Source organism: Phascolarctos cinereus, unplaced genomic scaffold (assembly GCF_003287225.1).
Source record: "Phascolarctos cinereus isolate Bilbo 61053 unplaced genomic scaffold, phaCin_HiC Scaffold_8;HRSCAF=390, whole genome shotgun sequence".
NCBI lineage: Eukaryota > Metazoa > Chordata > Mammalia > Diprotodontia > Phascolarctidae > Phascolarctos > Phascolarctos cinereus.
This window is the reverse complement of record NW_027556291.1, coordinates 71,882,491-71,906,028: the sequence shown is the minus strand read 5'-3', so window position 1 is coordinate 71,906,028 and position 23,538 is coordinate 71,882,491. Positions and strand designations below refer to the sequence as shown.

Here is a 23,538-nt window from a genome sequence, read left to right as displayed (position 1 = left end):
GTGTACTTTGCCCTCGCACAGCATGGAAATGCAACAAGGATAGACTGACCCTTAGTTTCTCTGGACTTGGCTTTCCTTGTCTCCATATGAAAAAATGTCCAGTCAGTAGGGAAGGGTACCAGGGCAGGGCATGGTGACTGCAGAATATCTTCAGAAATCCACCAAGTTGTAGGGGTCTTGACTGCATGTGGGTGGGAATTTTTCTGCCCTTAGGTGGCCAAGAAGCTTTGCCAGGGAAGCAGGAGCCAATCAGGCCCTGGGATTGCTTTGTCTCATTTTAGGGAAAAAGAATTGCTATTTGAGGATGGAAGGAGGAGACATGGACCAAACCCACATTGTGGGGAAATACTGGTAGACATAAGCCCTATCACGCAGACCTTAGAACTAAAATGAAAATAATACTTTGGTGAATTTCACATCAGCCCTTTATAGATACACTGTCAATGGTTTTCAGATGGGGGAAAGGACATGAAATGGCATCTTGGGCTATATGTTTCATTATTCTGTTAATACAGCAAAGCACTTAAAGGAAGAATGCAGTTTTCTGGGAAGTGATCACCCAGGACCAACATGAAGATGACTAGTGTGGGTCTGGATGCATCAGACTGTGGTACACATTTTTGAAGAACCACAGGGTGTTTTTGCTACCATGTCCCCTTAGGGTCCTTCTGATATATATGTGAGTAGAACTTGATTAGATGGCTTGCTGAGAGGATACCTGGCAGAGGGGTTTGTATTTGATTCTAGATGTACTCTAGAGAAGGGGCACTGTATGGAACAGTCTGTATTGATCTGCTATGGTCAGACCTGGCAGGCTTTTCAACTTTGCTCTTATCTGTGTGACCCCAGGAAAGTCACTCCACTCTGGGCCTCAGTTTCCCCTATTTTAAAATGAAGGAAGGGGCTGGACTGGATGGCTGATGAGATCCCTTCCAGCTGGAGATCTGTGATCCTGGGAATCTAGTGACTAGAAGGATGCCGTTAAGAGAAATGGGGCATTTGGGGAGATGGTGGGGTTTGGAGGAAGGATCTTGAGTCCCAAGGCTTGCCTGGGAGAAGGCCAGTGCCCAGAGGGCCATCCATCCTCCTGGAGATGATGTATGGTCTCTGGGCTTGATTGCTTCCCCATTTCCTTGGGCTCACCTGCTTGGTGGTCCTCTGACATGGCTCCCTCTCTCTTATTGAACTAGAAGAGCATGTTCATTGGTCTACCCAGCTTCTTAGGGCAGAGATCACTTGGGAGACAACTTTTTGGGCTGACCTGTGGATCCTCCACCACATATTACCTGTATGTATTGGGGGAGGGCAGGGCAAGTCACCTAAGGTCTCTGTGCTCTAGGCAAGTCTGAGAGTACAAACTGTAGGCAGAGAAGGTGTCAGTGGAGGGCTTTTGCTTCTCTGGGAGTCCCCAATACCCCTCATGTGTCCAGTCCCTGTCCCTGTAGTTGCCTAATAAAGACACCACCTTTCAGAATCCTGGGGCTCTTGGATGGATGCCTGGGCTAATCCCTTAGGTGATCAGGGTCCCCTGAGTGATGCTCCTCATGGGCAAGGCAGCATTCTGGAGCCTGGGAGGACACCCCAAGCCTCTCCTCATTTGTGGAGTTGCCCAGCAGCAACTGCCCCCAGTTTCCCATAGCCTAGGCCTGTACAGCAGCAGTTGTGGCTGCTGGGGTGCCCACATGTCCCTTCCTGATCCTGATCTTTCCACATCCCTGGAGAAAGGAGGCTGAAAGGTGCCCCTTCCCCAGACCACCTCTTTCATGCTCTGCTGTGGGGGTTTGTCAGGAATCCAAGTCCCATGCTGGGGAGCTGGTTTGCAGATGCTGCTGCTGCTGAGCTCTTCCCTTTTGGGAAGCCCAGGACACTACCCTCTCTGGACCTTCTTGTTTCCGTCAATCCCCTCCCCCTCCCTGTGTTCTGTAAAGGGGATGATCCCGACCCGCCCAGGCTGAGTTCAGATGAAACACTCCTAGCCCCACGGTCTGCCCTCAGGAGCCCCGGACCCTGGTCATCCCCTGGCCCACCTCCCTCCAGGTGGAAGATGCAATGTAGGCCCCTCCCTCACCAGGCTGGGCTATGCAGACAGAGGGAAATGGCGGGGGAGGGGGAGCTCCCCCCTCCTCTGGGCATGACGTCACAGAGCCCCCTCCCCTCACTCCCTCCTCTCTGGGGGAGGCCAGCGCTGGTCCTGGCCTGTCTCATCTCCCATTGTCAGAGTCCAGCCCCGCCCCAGGTGACGTCACCGGTCCCGGGCCCCCGCCTCCCACCCTCCTCCAGGGGTGGTGAAGGAGGAGGTTGAGTTACATGTTCACCTGTGTCAGGAGAGGGGGGCACGAGGGCAGCTCGAGGTGTTCCTGCCCCGCCCCCTCCCTTCTCTTTCCCCTCCTCTCCCCCACCCCCTCCTTCGTTTACCACCCTCCCCCACATTCCCTTTCCCCTCACTTACTCCTCTGCCCTTGCCTGACGATCCCGTGGAGGATCCTGCGTATGCATGCGTGGGCCTGTGTATGCATACGTGGGCCTGTGTGAGGTAAGTGCCCTTTTGCCTACTCTCCGCCCCCACCCCCCACGCTGGTCTTAGTGCGCTGGGGAATGTGTGTGTTGTTGGGGGGGAGGATCGTGGGTCCTTCCTCCTTTCCTCCCTCCCTTTCTTTTCTTCCCTCCCTTCCTCTTTTCCTCCCTTCCTTCCTGTCATCCTGGGCTTGGCCTTGGAGATGGGGGAGAGGAGACAGTCTATGAACTCCTCCCCTCCCCTTCTTCCTATCGTCTCTTTTGTTTGGCCATGTTTAATTTAATGGTATATTTATTTTTGTTCTGATTTCAACTAGCACTGGTAAACAGGGCATTTCCATGTACATTGCTGTGGAACACAAAGAGGGGACTGTTCATGAATCTGCAGATTCCCCATGATTTACAGACTGAAAGAACAGATTTGTTTTAATTTGCAGTTCTCTAATTATGAGGGATTTGGAGTATTTTGTCATAGGGTTACTGATAGCTTGGATTTCTTACTTTGAAAACTTCCTCTTCATATCCTTTTGAAGAGGTCTAGGACTTTTGGGGTTCTGTTGGGAACCCCAAGATCACGGTACTGGGCCCTGACTGAATGAATTCAACTCAAATCTTCCTCAATCCAGAGGAAAAGTTTATTAGTGATAAATCGCATAGGTCAGGTGACACCCAGGTCAGGTGACACCCATAAGGACCGGCGGGCATGAGAAAAGCTCAGCCTTTGGGGCATGAGAGATTCTCAGTGTATTAGCTGAATGTTACCGGTGGGGACCAGCAGGTATAAGAAAGTCTCAGCCTTTTGAGCATGAGGTTCTCAGCATCTGAATGGGGGCCAAGGTGATCTTAAATACTAAAGTAACTTTGGGTGACCAGAGAAGGGGGCTGAGAAAAGGGTCTAGGTAAGAATTCTAATTGGGGAGGTCTGAGAGATTGAATAGACGATGGGAATAGCTAATGGAGGGAATAGGAAGTGTTTTATGGGGCCTGTAATGAAGGGAACTGCAAGGCATATGAGTAAGGTCAAAAGGTGAGGCTAAGGCTTCCAAAGGGAGATAAGGGGCTGGGGCCTGTAGACAAAGGGGAGCCAGATTCCCTTTGGGTCAAAGGGCGAAGACCTTGGCTTTGGCCACACCTCATCACTTTGACCTCTTGCAGAATGGCTCTTAATGTTTGAAATTGGAATCCGTTCCTTATATATCTTGCACATGTACCACTCATTAGAGAACTTTGATGTTTTTCCTTACTTAACTGTTACCCCTTTAATTTAACTACATTAGATTTGTTTGTGCAGAAACATATCAATTTTTTAGAAGCATATTTATTCATTTTATTTTCTGTAATCTTCTCTGTCCCTTGTTCTGTCTTGACCTCTTCCCCTATCAATATATGTGAAAAATAATTTCCTCCTTGCTCCTCTAATTTGATGATTCCTCTTTTCTACCTAATTTCTGCATCTGTTTGTAGTTTAATTTGATATGTGGTGTGAGGTGTTGATATCCTATCAAACTTCTGCTAAACTGCTTTTCACTTATCCTGTTTTCTTTTTTATCGAAAAGTGTGTCCTCCCCTGCACCCCCCAACTGCTGTTTTTTTAAAAAACATTATGTTGTTATTCTGTTTGCTTCTGTTTACTGCATATCTAATCTTTTCCTTTGATCAACCTCTCTATTTTTAACAAGTACCAGTTGTTTTCATCATCACAGATTTGTAATATAGTTTGAGATCTGCTACTTGTAAATGCTAACCCAAACCCCTTTCTTTACTCCTCCTCCCTCCATTTTTATTCTTGAGATTCTTGAACTCTTTAAACTTTTATTTTGATGTCTTCTGTTTTTTACATCAGCATGATGTTCCATGTATACTTTCCTCTTCCCCTCCCTGAGAGCCATGTTATGTGAGAAAACAGTATTTTTTCTTTTAGGGAGGGAAAAAAGCCATCCCACCTGATGGATGCATTGGGAAAACTTGTGCCATGTGTAACACCTGTCACCTCGAGAAAGGGGTAGGTTGAAGGTGTCTTCTCCCATCTTCTTTTGAGTCTCACTTGATCTTTAACATTTCGTTCCAGGTACTTTTAACTTTTTGGTGCATTGTTCTTTCCATTTAAATTGTTGTAGTTAATGTGTATACTGTTTTCCTGGCTCTGCATATTTCACTTTCCATCAGTTCACAAAGGACATTCCAAACTTTTCTGTACTGATCACACCCATCATTTCTTAAGAGTGCAATAGTAGTACATTACATTCATATACCACTCTTTGTTTAGCCATTCCCCAGTTGAAATGCATCTACTTTGATTCTAATTCTTAGCTGGTACATTTTTAAAAGCATTGTTATAAATATTTTGGAGCAAATGGGGATTTTTTTCTTCTTGATGGTTTCCTTGGAGTATTATCCTAGTAATGGAATCTTTCTTTTAAGAGTATGGGCATTTTTGTTACTTTCTTTGTATGATTTCAAATTATTTTCCAGAATGGTTGTACCATTTCATAGCTCCACCAGCAATGTATTTATTGGTGTGCCTATCTTCCCATGCTACTGCCAACTTTGCTGTGCCATTTTTATCCTTTTTGGCAATTTGCAGAGTGGAAGATGAAACTTCAGGATTGTTCTGATTTGCATTTCTCTTATTATTAGTGATTTGGAGCATTTTTTTTCATGTAGTTGTGAATAGTTTGCTGTTCTTTTTTTAAGAACTGTTTGTTCATATCCTTGGACAATTTTTCAATAAGAGAATGGCTTTTATACATACATACATACATATATACATATATATATATATATACACACATACATATATATATATATATATATACATACTTACACACACACATATATATATATATTTATATAACTTGCTGTAATTGAAAGGATTGCGTACTACGCAGATTCAATTTAGGTTTGGATCTCAAAATATGATGACACGTACTCAGGATAAACTTAACAAATAATCACATTTATTTTACAGTGATTCAAAACTACACAAGCAATAAGGGTAAGAATAACATTCAAAGCAATAAGTAATAATCAACATGAAGGAAAGTAGGAATAAGAAAAGAAAGGATACACACTCACTGACCAGGTGAGCTCAAATACCCATAGAGCTGGGGAGACTAGAGACGGCCCAATGGATCTGGTCAGGGAGGCAACGGGGAGCGTCCTACCCTGGGACACAACAAAGGCCATGCCAGAGTTGGCATCCCTATCTCTGCATCAAAGTACTCCAAAAATCCCTTTCCAAATGACCCCTTTTATATCCATGTAAACCAGGGAAAGACAATCTTGATATTTTGTTTTGTGTACATCTCCTTGGTGAGTGCTCATGTCCAGGTATGCACAATCTCTAACAAAAGTTGGGCCTTTACTGGGAAATAAGAAATACAGGAAATGAGGTACAGAGGTCTATCCTGCCCTATAGGAAAATAGAAGGGGAAGGGGATAAGAGAAGGGGAGAGAGATAGAAGAGAGGACAGACTAGGGGAAGGGATATTCAGAATGCATGCCATCTTGGGGTGGGAGGAGGGAGGAGATGGGGTATAAATTTGGAATTCAAAAACTTGTGGGAGTGAATGTTGAAAGCTAAAAATAAATAAATTTATATTAAAAAAAAAGACTGGGGCACAGAAGAATCACAGATAGAGGGCTAAAAGGGAACAACCCCCTCATTTTTATGGAAGAGGGGACTGATGCTCAGAAAAGGTAACTAATTTGCCTAAGGTCACACAGCTAATAAGTGACAGCAGTGGAACATGGACCCTGGTCCTCTCCAAATCCAGTTACTTTCCACTAAACTATTCTGCTCCTGAAGTACAGGGTTCTGAAAAGCCCAGGTTTCATCTGCCCTGAGCCAAGGTGTGAAAATATGTCTTTTCATTCATCAGACCTTCCCATTCAGTGATAATAATAGATAGATAGATAGATAGATAGATAGATAGATAGATAGATAGATAGATGGATACATGACAGATAGATAGATAGATGATAGATAGATGGATGGACGGACTGATTGATTGGTAGATGAATAAAAGAGGTTAGTGGGAAGCAGAGAGACAGATTTGGAATTATTTGAGGAAAATCGTTAAATGAACCATAAGCTTTGACCCAGTTATCCCATATTACCCCAAATGAATGAAAGATTTTAAAACTTTATGAAAAGCCAGCCTAATAAACATCAAGCTCTATACTCTAAAAAGAAAAAAAAAGTTGGGCCTTGATCAGAGCCCCAACTACCTGTTTGTTGTGTAAGTCTCCAAGGAGTGATCAGTTCCTTGGACAGTTACACACCTTTCACAAGAAAAATGTTGAGATAAATTGCTTTCCCAGGTAACATAGTTTGTTGGTTATTTAATGTTTCGTCTCCATGGTCATCTCCGGCCATGCATGGTAACTCCCATCTATCCTTATGTTGGGTCATGAGGCAGTTACACCTTTAGGTCATGAGATGGTTACACAGGGGCTGGGGAAGATCTATCCTCCTCAGTTTCCCTTATACTTGCTTCTTGCTTATATATCTTGAATATTAAACCCTTATTGGAGGAATTTGACACAAAGATTTTTTTCCCCTTCAGCCACTTCTCTTCTTATCTTAGATACATTAATGTTGTTTGTGCAGAAGCTTTTAAGTTTTAAGTTATCAAACTTATCAGCTTTATATTTTGTAATTGCCTCTATTGCTTGTTTGGCTAAGAATACATCTCTTACCCATATCTGTGCAAGGTACATGATCTATTTCTCTTCTGATGTTTTTAATAGTACGATCTTTTATATTATGGTCATGTATCAATTTCGATTATGTTGGGGAGAGTGGTTTGAAGTATTGGTCAAAGCCTCATTTCTACCAGACTGTTCTCCAGTTTTTCCAGCAATTTTTATTGAATATGTAGCTTCTCTCTAGGTAAGTTATGTTTTCCACTTTATCAAACACTACGTTATTGAGTTCTGTTGTTTCTGAATCTCCCTTCTCTAGTATGTTCCATTCATCTATTTTTCTGTTTTTAAAAAATATTTTGTTTTTTTTCTCAATTGCATGCAAATATTTTTTAGCATGCATTTTTTTGAAATTTCGAGTTCCAAATTCTCTCTCTCCCTCTCACCTCATTGAAAAAGCTAGCAATTTGATATAGGTTATACGTATGCAGTCATAGAAAACATATTTCCATATTAAACATGTTGTGAAACAAAACAGAGGCCAAAAAAACCCCACCAAATAAAATAAAGTTTTTAAAAAGTATGCTACTGCCTGCATTCAGATTGCATCATTTTTTTCTCTGGAAATGGATATTATTTTTCATCATGAGTCCTTTGAAATTGTCTTCGATCATTGCATTGCTGAGAATAACTGAGTCATTTACAGTTGATCATCATATACTACTGCGCTTACTATGTACAGTGTTCTCCTGGTTCTGCTCACTTTACTTTGTATGAGTTATATAAGTCTCCCTAGCTTTTTCTGAAAGCATCTTGCTCATTATTTCTTCGATCACAATAGTATTGCTTCACAATCATATACCACAACTTGTTCAGCCATTCCCTATTTGATGGGCATCTCCTCAATTTCCAGTTCCACAAAAGGAGCTGCTATAAATATTTTTGTACATATAGGTACTTTTCCCTTTCATTGATGTCCATGGGATACAGACCTAGTAGTAATATTTCTGGCTGAAAGGGTATATGCAGTTTAATAGCCCTTCGAGTGTACTTCCAAATTGTTCTCTAACACGGTTGGACTAGTTGACATCTTTTTTTGTAAATTTTTTATTAATTTTAAACTTAAATACAAAATTAGAAAAGAAAAAAAGAACATTGCCACGTACACAGCAGAATATAAGAAAGGATTTGCTATAAAACAATAAATTTCCATTTCATGAAAACCTGTATAATAAATGCTACACAGTGTTTTCAAAGCTGCCCAGCTTTTGTTTGCTTCCTTGTTGATTTTCTTTTGTTCCTTGCTATGCAATTTTTACTTTATTTTTTCCCCCTCTTTCAGCCCCTACCCCCACCCCACCATCTACCCTAAAGAAGGCTACAATTAAACACAGATTTTATATATATATATATGTATATGTGTATATACACATACATATGTGTATATATACATACATATATTTATGTATACTTATATATGTGTGTATAGATATTTGTGAATATGTGTACATATACACGTATTCACAAATATTTATAAACATACATATATACACTCATGCACATATGTGTAAGACCGTGGTATGCATATTTCCACTTGTGATCTCTTTCTCTGAAGGTGGATAGCATCTTCCTTCATAGGTTCAAGTCTTTTTATGTTTTTCAAAAATCAACCAGCTTATCATTTCCTACACCACAGTGTGTGGGACAGCGACCCTAACCCAAATTAAACTCAGAGACTTCTCAAGATGGAAAGCAAAGGTTACCTTTATTACAGTCTCCGAGATGGCTGTCTGTTCCTTTGATAGACGTGGAGAGAGAGAGACCAAGTAACAGGGGCCACCTTATGAAAGCAAATCTCCGCCTACCACACAAACAAGTTTCCACCCACCACTATGCCTTACCCCTTAACTGGGGGTGGGCTTACATTCTAACTGGGAGGTGGGGCTTACATTCTAAGCTTGAAAGTTTCTTCCTATCCCCTTAACTGGGAGGTGGGGCTTACATTCCAGGCGCCAAATTCAAAGACAAGGAAAGAGGCTGGAAGCCAAGGGCAAAGGCTCAGGTTGGGGGTGAGGCAGGGCTTATTCTTTCTGTTAAGTGCTTAAAAACAAGGGTCTGAGTAGGGGAGGATTTTGAAAGTAATAATCAAGAATTATTTGACCCTTTGAGGAGCCTTCACTTCTGAGAGTTCATTTCTCACACTACCTTCTGAACTCATTACCTTAATTACACTGAGAAGTCTTCAGTGGGACATCCCATTCAACAGCAATATTCCAACACAACCACATCCTATCTGAGAGATTGTCTATGGAAATTTTTCCCACAATTTTATGCATTCCTTCTATTCTTGGCTACATTGGTTTTTATTTGTACAAGAAATTTTTAATTTAAAATAATTGAAATTATCCATTTTACACTTCAATAATGTTCTCACCTTATAATATAGTTTAAGGTCTGATACTGCTGAATCTCCTTTCTTAACATCTTTTTTTCCCCGGTTTCTTTGAAATTCCTGACCTTTTGTTCTTCCAAATGATCTTTGCTATTATTTTCTCTAATTTTCTAAGATAATTTTTTAGTAATTTAATTGGGATGGCATTGAATAGATTAGTTAGGTAAAATTGTCATTTTTTTGTTATATTGGGTTTACCTACACATGAACAATAAATATTACTCCAATTATTTAGATCTGACTTAATACAAAAAAGTGTTTTATGTTTATTTTCATATAGTTCTTATGTCTGTTCTGGCAGGCATACTCTCCAATATTTTATATTATCTGGTTACTTTAAATGGTCTAAAACAATATTGAATAATATTGCTGACACATAGTTTAGTTTCCCTATTTTTCTCTTTTGAGTAAGTCTATTTTAGCTTTAACTTTGTCTGAGATCATGATTACTACCCTGCATCTTTTTTTTTTAAATAAATTCTACTCCTGCCCTTTATCTTACCTTTGTGTGTATCTCTCATTTTTCTTGTGTTTCCTGAAAGTAACATATTGTGGAATTCAAATTTTTAATCTCCTATCCATTTCCATTTTATGGTAAATTCATTCCATTCATATTCTAAGCTATAATTACTTGCTGTGTATTTTCCTCCTTCCTATTTTTCCTCATTATCCTTCTTACCCTATTTACCTATCTCTCCTCACTCCTCTAATTTACTTGTACCTGCTAACTTGCCTTCCTATTCCTTAATCTACCCACTTCTCTGAGTCCTTCCCTTATCCTCTCCCCCTGCCTTATCCCCTTGCCCTTTTATTTCTTTCTGAATTTAGAAGACTGTTATACCTTTCTTGATATATATGTTCCCTCTTTAACCCATTCCCAAGGAAAGTAAGGTTCCAGCACTACCCGCCCTCCCCCTACTAGCTTCTTCTGTATCAATTCTTCTTTTTATGCCTCATTTATATGAGATAATTAGCCCTTTATATCTCTCCCTACAATTTTTTTAGAATCACCCCATCATACACAGCTCAGCCCCAGTCTTTCTTTCAAACTACCCAAATAATGGTACTAGTCATAAGACTACTGATTAAATTTTCACATATAAGAAGTAAACACTCATTAAGTCCCTTATAATTGTTCTTTACTAATTCACATTATTAAGAGGTGGAAGAGGTTTATTAAATGTAACATCAGTAATGAAGATAAAACATATGTCCCTCGCATACAAAAATGATGTTTCTGACTTAGTAGCAGCAGCAGGGCAGATATTTTTGGAGTTGTTTTCCTAGTATTGGTGATGGATCTATGCTCATCTGCCAGTGCTTTCTCACAGTCTCCCTTAGAAAGATAGACAAAGGAAAGTATCCTATATGTATAAATGATATTATTGAAAGATACAGCCAATTCTAGGGTTTTCACACGAGCAGATAGCTGAAATAACTAGAATTCCCAATCTTTCTGTTCCTTCTCTTCCCACCCACACTTTTCCCTCTCATTTTTTTTCTTCTTTGTTTTTTTAGGCATTGGGGTTAAGTGACTTGCCCAGGGTCACACAGCTAGTGTCAGGTGTCTGGTCTGAGGCCGGATTTGAACTCAGGTCCTTCTGACTCCAGGGCCAGTACTCTATCTGCTGCTCCACCCAGCTGCCCCTTCCCTCTCATTTTCTGAGAAAGGGTCAATGACAACATATGGTGGCAAGGATATTGAATTTGGAGTAAAAGGATCTCAGTTTGAACACTGGCTCTGCCACTTACAGTCTTCATGAAACAAACCACTTCTTTTCTCTCGACTTTAGTTTCTTTATTTGTGAAATGAGGGGGTTAGATTTGCTAGCTTCAAAGTTTCCTACCAGCTCTAAATCTACGATACTGTGAACAAGTTTTATTTGCCAAGTAAGCAAGATGATGTCAGGGTGCTGTTTGCAAAAAGACAACTTCCAGGATTTGTCATTTTAACTCATTGAAATTTGGTTCAATTTCATCTCTCTCCTACTAAACCCACAGCTATGGGTTGTTTAATAATAAATTATGTTTGTGTATTATAGATGCTGATGAGCTATTCAGATTAGGTGAAGTAAGGAAGAGTAATGAATATTTCAGGGAAGGAAGCATGAGCAAGTAGTTTCTTGGGAGAGATGAAAAGGAGACAAATGGATGTCTGAAATTAGCTTGGTTATTTGCATGGGGATCTGTTGCAATTTTTAAATCATGGATTGGTTTTTCTCTGCTATTCAACCTAACTTTGGGTTAATTGCCTTCCCTCCACCCTTCCTTCATTGGGGTATATGCTTTAAAAAAAAGCAAAGTGTTTGTGAAATGTGTTTCAGGGGAAAACACAATTTGAAATGTAAACACGATGGAAAGAAGACATAATACCAATGTAATGATTCAGAAACAAGGGCGTATGTGTACAGGGACGTGTGTTTATAAAGACATTATGGCTCCCTTTCGTTGGTCAAAAGATAGTCATGAAACCATAGCATTTAGAGTCAAAGGGACATAAGAGATCACTTCAGTCTGAGCTCATTTTATTGTAATGCAGGAATCTGAAGCCTGGAGGTGATAAGTGACTTTTCCAAGGTGTGATGAAAGTAAAGGAGAAGGTGAAGATATTGAGACACAGGCTTGATGCATAAGAGGGGGGAGTGAGAGGATGGGAAATAAAGGAAGAACAGTCAACAGAATTTTGTCACATGACAAAAATAATCCTCAGGCAGAAAAGCTGGGAAACCATTCAGTTAGAAAATTAACAACACAGAATCCTTTCTTGCTTTAAAAAAGGTATTGGAAATATCTCCCTATTATCGTTCAGATACAAGTCTCTGGATTGACTGTCTAATCATTGAATTTGGAGCTAAAACAGCTCTCAGAGACCATCTATTTCAAAAACCTCTTTTTACAGGTAGGAAACTAAAGCCCAGAGAGGTTGTGACTGGTCCAAGGTCACAGAGGTATAATAAGTAGTCTGTGAACATAGTTTCTTCTTTTTTAATGTTTTAGTTATTTTATTTGAGGAAGTTAGGTGGCACAGTGAATAGAGTACAGTTCTTGGAATTTTAAAGACCTGTCTGTGATCAGATCTTGCTTCAGTCACTCCCTAGCTGTGTGACCCTGGGGTAGTCACTTCTGTGCCTCAGTTTCCTCACCTGTAAAATAAAAATAATAATAGCACCTACCTCGCAAAGTAGTTGTAAGAATCAAATGGACTAGCATATAAAAACACTTGGCAAGCCTTGAATGTTTATTATTATTATTTTTATTATTAGTTTTATTAGTTTTTTTTTTCAGCCAAAGACAAAGTTTATTAAAGACCCCCATATTTCCAGACTGAGAGTCTGTGAAGTATTGGCTAGATTCTAAGAATCTGAGCAGTGGCTAGATTTTAAGAATCTAAGCACCTTAATGGAGACCAGTTGGACCTTATCTATAGAAAGACTGTGGGAGGGATCTAGGAGTGGCTAAGTAGTTTGGGGTGACTGGAGGAGGGGTTTAAGGAAGATCTGAATGGGAGTTGCCAGTATACTGGAGTGAACAGGACTCCTGGGACCTGGACAATGGAGCCTAGCTAGGATTAAGTGTGGGAAATGGCCTGGGGCCATAGGGAGGGCTAGGCTAGGTTAAGGGTAACAGAATTGGGAGACTGGGTGTAGCCACAAAGAAAGGCCAGTTGATGGGATTATAGCCTCAGGAGAATGCCAGAGATTTGGCTATGGGGGAAAGTTCAGGGTTTTTCCTTTTTTGGGTCTAGATCCCATCCTCATCATTCTCCTCTCAAACAAATGGGACCCAAATTCTTTTGGGGTAAGGGGCGAAGGTCTTGGCTTCTGAAACTGCTTCCTGCTGTCAAGGGGCATAGAGCTGTCCCTGCCTTGAGGGGGTCCCAAAGAGGAGATTGACTGGAACCTAGCACAGGCTGCATCTGGGGAACAATGGGGAGACATTGGCTGGTGCCCGCTGTTTGCTATGAACTATAGGTGAATGGCCTATACATAAATCTGACAGAAAAAAACTGCAGGGCCCAGATATGACAGGATAAAACATCCTTAGCTCTGTTTGTGATGAGGATGGGATCTAAACCCCAAAAAGGAAAAACTCTGGACTTTCCCACAAGGCTAAACCTCTGGCATTCCCCTGAGGCTATAATCCCATCAACTGGCCTTTCACTGTGACTGTGCCCAATCTGTTTCCCTTAACCTAGCCTAGACCTCCCTATGTCCCCTGGCCACTTCCCACCCTTAATCCTATCTAGGCTCCATTCTCCCTTGGCCACCCCTGGAGTTCTGATACCTCATGGACTACTTGGCCACTCCTAGATGCCTCCTATAGTCTTTCTGTATATAAGGTCATCTCATCTCCATTAAGATGCTCTGATTCTTATAATCTAGCCACTGCTCAGATTTTCACAATCTAGCCAAGAGCTCACAGATGCTCGGATTCCTTAAGAGTCTAGCTAATATGGCGAATCTTCAATAAACCTTGGTTTTGGCTGAAAGAAGGCTTGGGTCGAATTCTTTTAGACAGGATCCGCATGTTGTGATCTTGGGTCTCCAGGACCCCTGACCTCTAGACCTCATCATATGGTTCCCTGACCGGGAAAGACTGCCTATACCAAGCTCTTCACCAGCTGGGACTGGAGGGTACTTAAGCCTCCCCTCTTCCCCTAATCCCTTTTTTGCCCTACAATAGGGCAGATTTCCAAGAAACTAGAAAGTCTTGGCTTGGAAGTGCTTTTCGGGCCTGACCTCTCAGGTCCCATTAGGTCAGAGAGCTACAAGCTTGTCTTGAACTCAGCCTGACGCTCTTAGGCTATCGGTCCAGTGGTTCTGTTAAAGACCGTGGATGTGGGCACACCTTCTGACTCCCTATCTGGAAATGTAGGCCCAATCCTCTCAGTTCTCTCAGCACCAGGGACTTGGGAAAACCTAACTTCTTTGCTTCTACTTTTTTGGGCTTTTGGTTTTTTGTTTGTTTCCCGAGGCTTATTCCTAAATCCTTCTTTAAGGAAGGAGGGACTTCCAGCCCCCAACCCCACAAAGGGTCAGTCCTCTACAGTTCCTGAAGATTTGCCTTTGGGCTGTCTTTTACGAAATTGGGAAAAAATTTAGTTTCTCTAAAGAACTAGAAAAGACAAAGCTGGTGTTCTTTTTCAACACCATTTTGCCTCAGTATCACCTGGAAAATTATGAGGCATGGCCCGTTTTTGGGACATTACAGCAAAATACTCTCTCAGAGTTAAAATGATATTGTAGCAGAGGAGGAAAATGGGTAGAGATTCCCTACATAATGACTTTTGTCGAACTTTCTTGGGACCCCATTCTCAGAAAAGATTGTAGGATGCTCATAGTTAGAGCTGCCACACAAATGGGGAATGGGGATCAACTAGACTTTTTGGATGACCCTCTTATGGCCCCCAATGCTAGATCACCCCGCTCTTCCCATCCTTTGTTAACACCACCTCCCCAGCTCCTATCTCCACCACATTTTCCCCTGGCTGCCCCTGTTTCCCATTGCCCCCACCCCCCATTTCCCATGCTCCTCCCCCCATCCTTCCCTTGGTTTACCTTCCCTTTTCCTCTAGCCTCATATCCTGCCTACCCTGTATTTCCTCCACAGGTCCATGCACCAGAGGTGACCCCTACTCAGGTTTTGGACAAGGGCCTTGCCTGGGCACCTCCTCCCCAGGCCCTTTACCCTGAGGCAAGGACTACCCAGGCCCCAGTCTCAGTGGTATCTCCTCCCCTGACCCCTCCTCCTCCTCTGGTGCCAACTGATTTTTCCCCTTGCCAGTGGGATCCCCTGGCTTTGCAGTCCAGTCCAGTTTAGCCAGCATTTCCCAGTCCCTCACTCAAAAGAAGTGGGAATTCCTATCTCTCTTCCTCCTGAGCCCCAGTTCCCACAGTGCTTTCAGGGCTTTTTCCCCTAAGGGAAGTTCCTGCCTTGCCCAATGGGGCAGTTAGGGTACATGTTCCTTTCTCCATTTCAGACCTCATTCAGGTCAAAGACAAACTGGGGCGATACTCAGAAGATCACACTAAGTTTTAATTTTTTAATTTAAATATTTTTTTTAAAGTTTCTCTTTTTTTTTTAGTTTAAAAAGTTTTTTGATTTATCAACAATCACTTCCATATGCTTTTGAGTTTTAAATTTTTCTCCCTTTTCCTCCCCACCACCCTCCCCAAGACTGTGCACAATCTGATATAGGCTATACATATACATTCCTATTAAATGTATTTTCACATTAGTGATGTTGTAATTAAGAATTAGAACCAATAGGAGGAACCACCAGAAAGAGGAAACAAAACTCAACAGAAGAGAAAAAAAATAGCAAATAGTATGCTTCAATCTGCATTCAAATTCCATAGTTCTTTCTTTGGATGTGGATAGCATTTTCCATTACAAGGCCTTTGGAGATGTCTTAGAACCTTGTATTGCTGGGAAGGGTTAAGTTTATCAATATTTGTCGTTGCACAAGGACTGTGCCCAAGATGTGACCAGGAGGGACATTGGAGGAAGGATTGTCCTTGAGGTTGGAAAAGTGGTGGAGTCGCCCCCCAGTATCCCATCCTCCAGTCTTCTCGAGACTGGGAATGACAGGGGAGCCTGGGGCTTGGTAGCGCTCCTGCTTTCTCTATTTCTCTCGTGGAGCCCTGGGCAAAAATCAAGGCTGAAAGTAAGGTTACCCACTTTATCATGGCTATGTTCTGTTTTCTGTTTTAACCAATTAGTCTGGCCCTACTTGCCCCTAGACCTGTCTGGTCATTGGCATTGAAGGGAAAACTAAAGGATGTCTCCAGACATACTCCTCCCCCGCCTATTTGAAGATCTGTTGTTTGAATAGTCCCTCCTTATGCTGTCCTCTTGCCCTGCCCCTATTGTTGGGAAGGGACCTGATGGTGAATTTGGGGAGCCAATCTTCTCTAGTTAAGCCTCCCATATCCCATTTCCCTCTCTTCACCAGATCTCTCCATGTTCCCCATAAATGTGAGAGACAGTTGAGCTAATTGTTTGGCATCATTCATAATTTCATTACCTCTAAAACAATTTGACTATTTTTGGTTATTGTTTTAATGTGTAAACTTGCCAAAAAGCTTGTTTGGGTTTTGTCTTGCTGAGAATTTGCAAGTATATAGAAATAATTTCTAATGATTGGCTTTTTACACTGGGACAAATTTAAGTTTGAGGTGTAAATCCTGGAAAAGTTTTTCCTAAGCTGTGATTAGTGAAACTTGTTGTTTGAGATAAAAGCTCGTGGGATTTATTTTGAGTTGTCTGATGGATCATAATAATCCATCGATAATCAATAATCCACCATCTGTGAAATGCCACAAGCCACTCCGAGAGAATGTGATTATGGTGGGAAGTCAGCATTAGGAAAAGCTGAGAGGACAATTTTAGCCTCAGTCTAAGAATGGGAGCCTTCTGGCTCAGTTTCCCCATTATGTTCCTCTGAAAGGGAATGTTACCCACCTGGCTTTTCCTGAGTCTGGCTATGAGGTGGATTAGATACTGCATGGTTGGAAAACTGAATTATCTGAATCCAAATAGAGCTAAGGATGTTTTATCCTCTCATATTTGGGCCCTAAATCTAGTCCCTGTTTTATATCTGGGCTCTGCAGTCTTTTCTGTCAGATTTGTGTCTTCCAGACTACGAAACCATTCACCTACAGTTGATAGCAAACAGTGGGTATCAGCCAATGTCCCTTCATCATTTCCTAGATGCAGCCTGTGCTCTGTTCCAGTCAACCTCCTCTTTGGGACCCCCTCGAGGCAGGGACAGCTCTACACCCCTTGCTAGTAGGATGCGGTTTCAGGAGCCAAGACCTTTGCTCCTTACCCCAAAGAATTTGGGTCCCATTTGTTTGAGGGGGAGATGATGAAGATGGGAACTAGACCCCAAAAAGGCAAAACCCTGGACTTTTCCACATCACCTAATCTCTGGTGTTCCCCTCAACTGGCCTTTCTTTGTGGCTATGCCCAATCTCTATTACTCTTAACCTAGCCTGGCCCTCCATTGTCTTACCTCCCTGTTCCTCCCACCCCCCTCACCACCCCCCCAGCCATTTCCCACCTTTAATCCTATCCAGGCTCCATTCTCCCTTGGCCACCCCTGGAGTTTTATTACCTCAGACTACTTGGCCACTCCTAGATCTCTCCCATAGTCTTTATGTATATAAGGTCCATTTTGTCTCCATTAAGATGCTCTGATTCTTATAATCTAGCCACTAGCTCACAGATGCTCAGATTCCTTAAGAGTCTAGCTAATATGGCGAATCTTCAATAAACCTTGGTTTTGGCTGAAAGAAGGCTTGGGTCGAATTCTTTTAGGCAGGACTGCATGTCGTGATTTTGGGATTCTAGGACCAAAATGATGCGGTTTAGAAGTTTAGGGGTGCTGGGATCCCAAAATCACGACATGTAGGTCCCGTCCGAAAGAATTCAACCCAAGCCTTCTTTCGGCCAAAGACAAGGCTTATTAGAACATCCATAATATTGGGTAGACTCTTAAGGAGTCTGAGCATTAGTAAGCAATTGGCTACATTTTTACAGAAAGACTGTGGGGAGGATCTAGGAGTGTCCAAGTAGTTTGGAATGACTGGAGGAGGGGTCTAAGGAGGATCTGGATGGGAGTTGGACCTGGACAGTGGCCAAGAGAGAATGGAGTTTAGCTAGGATTAAGGGTGGGAAATGGCCAGGGGCCATAGGGAGGTAAGACAATGGAGAGGAGATTGGGTGTAGCCACAATGAAAGGCCATTTGATGGGATTATTAGTCTCAGGCCAATGCCAGAGATTAGGCCACCTGGGAAAGTCCAGGGTTTTACCTTTTTGGGGTCTAGCTCCCATCCTCATGATTTGGATTCAGATAATTCAGTTTTCCAACCATGCAGTAACAAATCCATCTCATAGCCAGACTCAGGAATAGCCAGGTGGGTAACATTCCCTTTCAAAGAAATATAATGGGGAAACTGAGCCAAGAGGATCCCATCCTGGACTGAGGCTAAAATTGTTCTCTCATCAGCTTTTTCCCTGTGCTGGCTTCCCACCAGTATCACATTCTGAGTAGCTTGTAGCATTTCTCTCAGGTGGGGGATTATTGATTATCGATGGATTATGATCCATCAGACAACTCAAAATAAAATCCTAGGAGCTTTTACCTCAAACAACAAGTTATATTAATCACAGCTTAGGAAAAAGTTTTCCAGGATTTACATCTCAAACTTAAATTTGTCCTGTTGTAAAAAGCCAATAGTTAGAGATTTCTATACACTTGAAAATTCTCAGCAGGCCATACATAACCCAAACAAGCTTTTTGGCAAGTTTACACATTAAAACAATAACCAACAATAGCCAAATTAATTCAGTGGTAACGAGATTATAAAGAGTTGCTTGACGTAACTGATAAAGAAAGTTCACCAATTTGAAACATGAAACAAACCCATGACCAATCAGGTGACTTCAGTTTTTTAAATGCATTTCCAAATTACTTTACACAGAGAATCAACATCTCATCCTTAACAGTTAAAACTACAATAGCATTCACATTCTTACAGGAGAAGCTCAGGGAGTTACAGGAAGAAACAGACAGCAAAACTATACTAGTGGGGGACCACAACCTCCCCCTCTCTGAACTAAATAAATCTAACCACAAAATAAACAAGAAAGAAGGGGAAGAGGTGAATAGAACATTAGAAAAGTTAGGTATGATAGACCTCTGGAGAAAACTGAATGGGGATAGAAAGGAATATACTTTTTTCTGGGCAGTACATGGCACATACACAAAAACTGAGCATGTACTAGGGCATAAAAACCTCACAATCCATCCTTTTCAGATTATGTTGCAATAAAAATTATATGTAATGAAGGTCCATGGAAAGATAGACTAAAAAATAATTGGAAACTAAATAACCTAATCCTAAAAAACGATTGGATCAAACAACAAATCATAGAAACAATCAATAATTTCATTCAAGAGAATGACAATAATGAGAACATACCAAAACTTATGGGATGCAATGAAAGCAGTTCTTAGGGGAGGTTTTATATCTCTAAAATGCTTACATTAAAAAAAAATAGAAAAAGAGGAGATCAATGAATTGGGCATACAACTGAAAAACTAGAAAAAGAGCAAATTAAAAATCCTCAGTTAAAAACCAAATTAGAAATATTGAAAACCAAAGGAAAAATTAAGAAAATTGAAATTAAGAAAACTATTGAACTAATAAATAAAACTAAGAGCTGGTTTTATGAAAAAACCACTAAAATAGATAAACCTTTGGTTACTTTAATTAAAAAAAAGAAAGAAGAAAACCAAATTACTAGTATGAAGAATGAAAAGGGTGAGTCTACCACCAAGGAAGAGGAAATTAAAACAATAATTAAGAACTATTTTGCCCAACTGTATGCCAACAAATTTGAAAATCTTAGTGAAATGGATACATATTCTCAAAAATATAAATTGCCCGGACTAACAGAAGAGGAAGTAAAATACTTAAATAACCCCATCTCAAAAAAAGAAATTGAACAAGCCATTGATGAACTCCCTAGGCAAAAATCTCCAGGACCAGATGGATTTACATGTGAATTCTGTCAAACATTTAAAGAACAATTAATTCCAATACTATATAGACTATTTGGGAAAGTAGGTGAAGAAGGAGTCTTACCAAATTCTTTTTATGATACAAATATGGTGCTGATACCTAAACCAGGAAGAGTCAAAACAGAGAAAGGAAATTAGAGACCAATTTCTCTAATAGACAGATGCAAAATTTTAAACAAAATATTAGCAAATATATTACAGCAACTTATCACATGAATAATACACTCTGACCAGGTAGGATTTCTACCAGGAATTCAGGGCTGGTTCAATATTAGAAAAACTATCAGCATTTGAGCATATCAACACCAAAACCAACAGAAACCACATGATCATCTCAATAGATGCAGAAAAAGCTTTTGACAAAATACAACACCCATTCCTATTAAAAACACTAGAAAGCATAGGTATAAATGGAGTCTTCCTTAAAATAATAAATAGCATCTATCTAAAACCTTCAGCAAGCATTATATGTAATGGGACAAGCTAGAAGCATTTCCAATAAGATCGGGGGTGAAACAAGGATGTCCATTATCACCACTGTTATTCAATATTGTACTGGAAACGTTAGCTTTAGCAATGAGAAAAGAAAAAGAAATTGAAGGCATTAGAATAGGCAAAGAAGAAACAAAGCTATCACTCTTTGCAGATGACATGATGATATACTTAGAGAATCCCAGAGAATCAAGTAAAAAACTACTTGAAATAATAAACAACTTTAGCAAAGTTGCAGGCTATAAAATAAACCCACATAAATCATCAGCATTTCTATATATTACCAACAAAGCCCAACAGCAAGAGATAGAAAGAGAAATCCCATTTAAACTTACTGTAGACATAAAATATTTAGGAGTCTACCTCCCGAAACAAACCCAGGAACTCTATGAACACAATTACAAAACACTTTTCACACAAATAAAATCAGATCTAAATAATTGGAAAAACATCAGTTGCTCATGGGTAGGCCGAGCTAATATAATAAAAATGACAATCCTACGTAAGCTAATTCACTTATTCAGTGCCATACCAATCAAACTACCAAAAATTATTTTATAGAGTTAGAAAAAATAATAACAAGATTCATTTGGAAAACAAAAGGTCCAGAATATCAAAGGAACTAATGAAAAGAAATGCAGGGGAAGGTGGCCTAGCAATTCCAGATCTTAAATTGTATTATAAAGCAATCATCAAAACTGCTTGGTACTGGCTAAGAAATAGGGAGGTGGATCAGTGGAATAGGTTAAATATGCAAGACACAGTAGTCAATGACTATAGTAATCTATTATTTGATAAACCCAAAGACCCCAGCTTCTGGGATAAGAACCCACTCTTTGAAAAAAACTGCTGGGAAAACTGGAAAAGAGTATGGCAGAAACTAGGCATAGACCCAAATCTCACACCATATACCAAAATAAAGTCAAAATGGGTTCATGACTTAGATATAAAGGCTGATACATAAGTAAACTGGGAGAACAAGGAATAGTTTACCTATCAGATCTATGGAACAGAAGAATTCATGACCAAACAGGAGATAGAGAACATTATGAAAAGCAAAATGGATAATTTTGATTACATTAAATTGAAAAGTTTTTGCACAAACAAAGCCAATGCAACTAAGATTAGAAGGAAGGTAGAAAATTGGGAAAGAATTTTTACAACCAGTCTCTCTGATAAAGGCCTCATTTCTAAAATATATAGAGAATTAAGACAAATTTATAAGAACACAAGCCATTCCCCAATTGATAAATGGTCAAAGGATATGAACAGACAGTTCTCAGATGAAGAAATTAAAGCCATCTATAGTCATATGAAAAAATGCTCTAAATCATATTGATTAGAGAAATGCAAATCAAAACAACTCTGAGGTACCACATCACACCTATCAGATTGGCCAACATGACAAAACAGGAAAATGATAAATGTTGGAGAAGATGTGGGAAAATTGGAACACTAATACATTGTTGGTGGAGTTGTGAAATGATCCAACCATTTTGGAGAGCAATGTGGAACTATGCCCAAAGGGCTATAAAATTGTGCATACCCTTTGATCCAGCAATAGCACTTCTAGGGCTATATCCCAAAGAGATCAAACAAATGGGAAAAGGACCCACATGTACAAAAATATTTATACCAGCTATTTTTGTGGTGGTAAAGAATTGGAAATTGAGAGGATGCCCATCAATTGGGGGATGGCTAAGCAAGTTGTGGTATATGAATGTAATGGAATACTGTTGTGCTATAAGAAATGGTGAACAGTCTGACTTCAGAAAAACCTGGAAAGACTTGTATGGTCTGATGCTGAGTGAAGTGAGCAGAACCAAGAGAACATTGTACACAGTAACAGCCATGTTGTGCAATGACAAATATAGAGAAACTTAACCCTTCCCAGCAATACAAGGATCTAAGATATCTCCAAAGGCCTTGTAATGGAAAATGCTATCCACATTTAAAGAAAGAACTATGGAATTTGAATGCAGATCAAAGCATACTACTTGCTATTTTTTTTTCTCTTCTGTTGAGTTATGTTTCCTCTTTCTGGTAGTTCCTCCTATTGGTTTTAATTTTTACTTACAACATTGCTAATGTGAAAATATGTTTAATAGAAATGTGTATGATAGCCTATATCAGATTGTGTGCAGCCTTGGGGAGGGTAGTGGAGAGGAAGGGAGAAAAAATTTAAAACTCAAAAGCATGTGGAAGTGATTGTTGATGAATCAAAATAAATTAATTTAAAAAAAAGAAAAAAAGTTAAAACTAGAAATTTAAAAGAGCATGCTTGTCCAGTTTGGGAGGCTAGCTTCTTTACCTTGAGCAGAATGTGCTGAACCTGAGTGATGCTTCTAGGCAAAGGTTACCCTAGGACCCAAGGCCATTGCCAGGGGGACCCATGGTGTAGCTGCTGCCCCTCCCCCCTCCTTCCTTTCCCAAGTAGGGGAAGGTGAAATCAAAGGTGAGGGATAAAGGGTGAAACTCTCTTCTTCTATGAGAGGGGTTAACAGATACCCTCTTGACTCAAGGGAAGAGAGTGGGAGAAAGGAATGACCAGGGTTGTAAGGAGGAGTTTCAAAACTCCTTAATGATCAATCACAAAACCTCCAGAATCTGCCAAGATATTTTTACCTGTTTTAACTTTTCCCTGTAACCTCCATGAAGGAGGATTCAGAAATGTAGAGGGAAGGGAATAAGTAAGCCTCAGGGAACTGATGAGGATGGGAGCTAAATCCCAAAAAGGAAAAACCCTGGACTTTCCCAGGTGGCCATATCTCTGGTGTTTGCTTGAGGCTGTAATCCCATCAACTGGCCTTTCTTTGTGTCTATACCCAACCTCCCAATTCT

General features: G+C 40.5%; 1 long non-coding RNA gene across 3 annotated transcripts in view; it reads left to right on the top strand.

Annotated features, from left to right (window-relative positions):
- Positions 1-2,288: 2,288 nt before the first annotated feature.
- The window catches only part of LOC110200357 (uncharacterized), an 89,214-nt gene continuing 67,964 nt past the window's right edge, over positions 2,289-23,538 (top strand). For all 3 annotated transcript variants that reach the window (XR_013483617.1, XR_002322233.2, XR_002322232.2), the window contains exons 1-2: positions 2,289-2,533; positions 4,436-4,516. This is a non-coding gene — a long non-coding RNA (uncharacterized LOC110200357). The remainder of the gene's footprint in view (positions 2,534-4,435; positions 4,517-23,538) is intronic.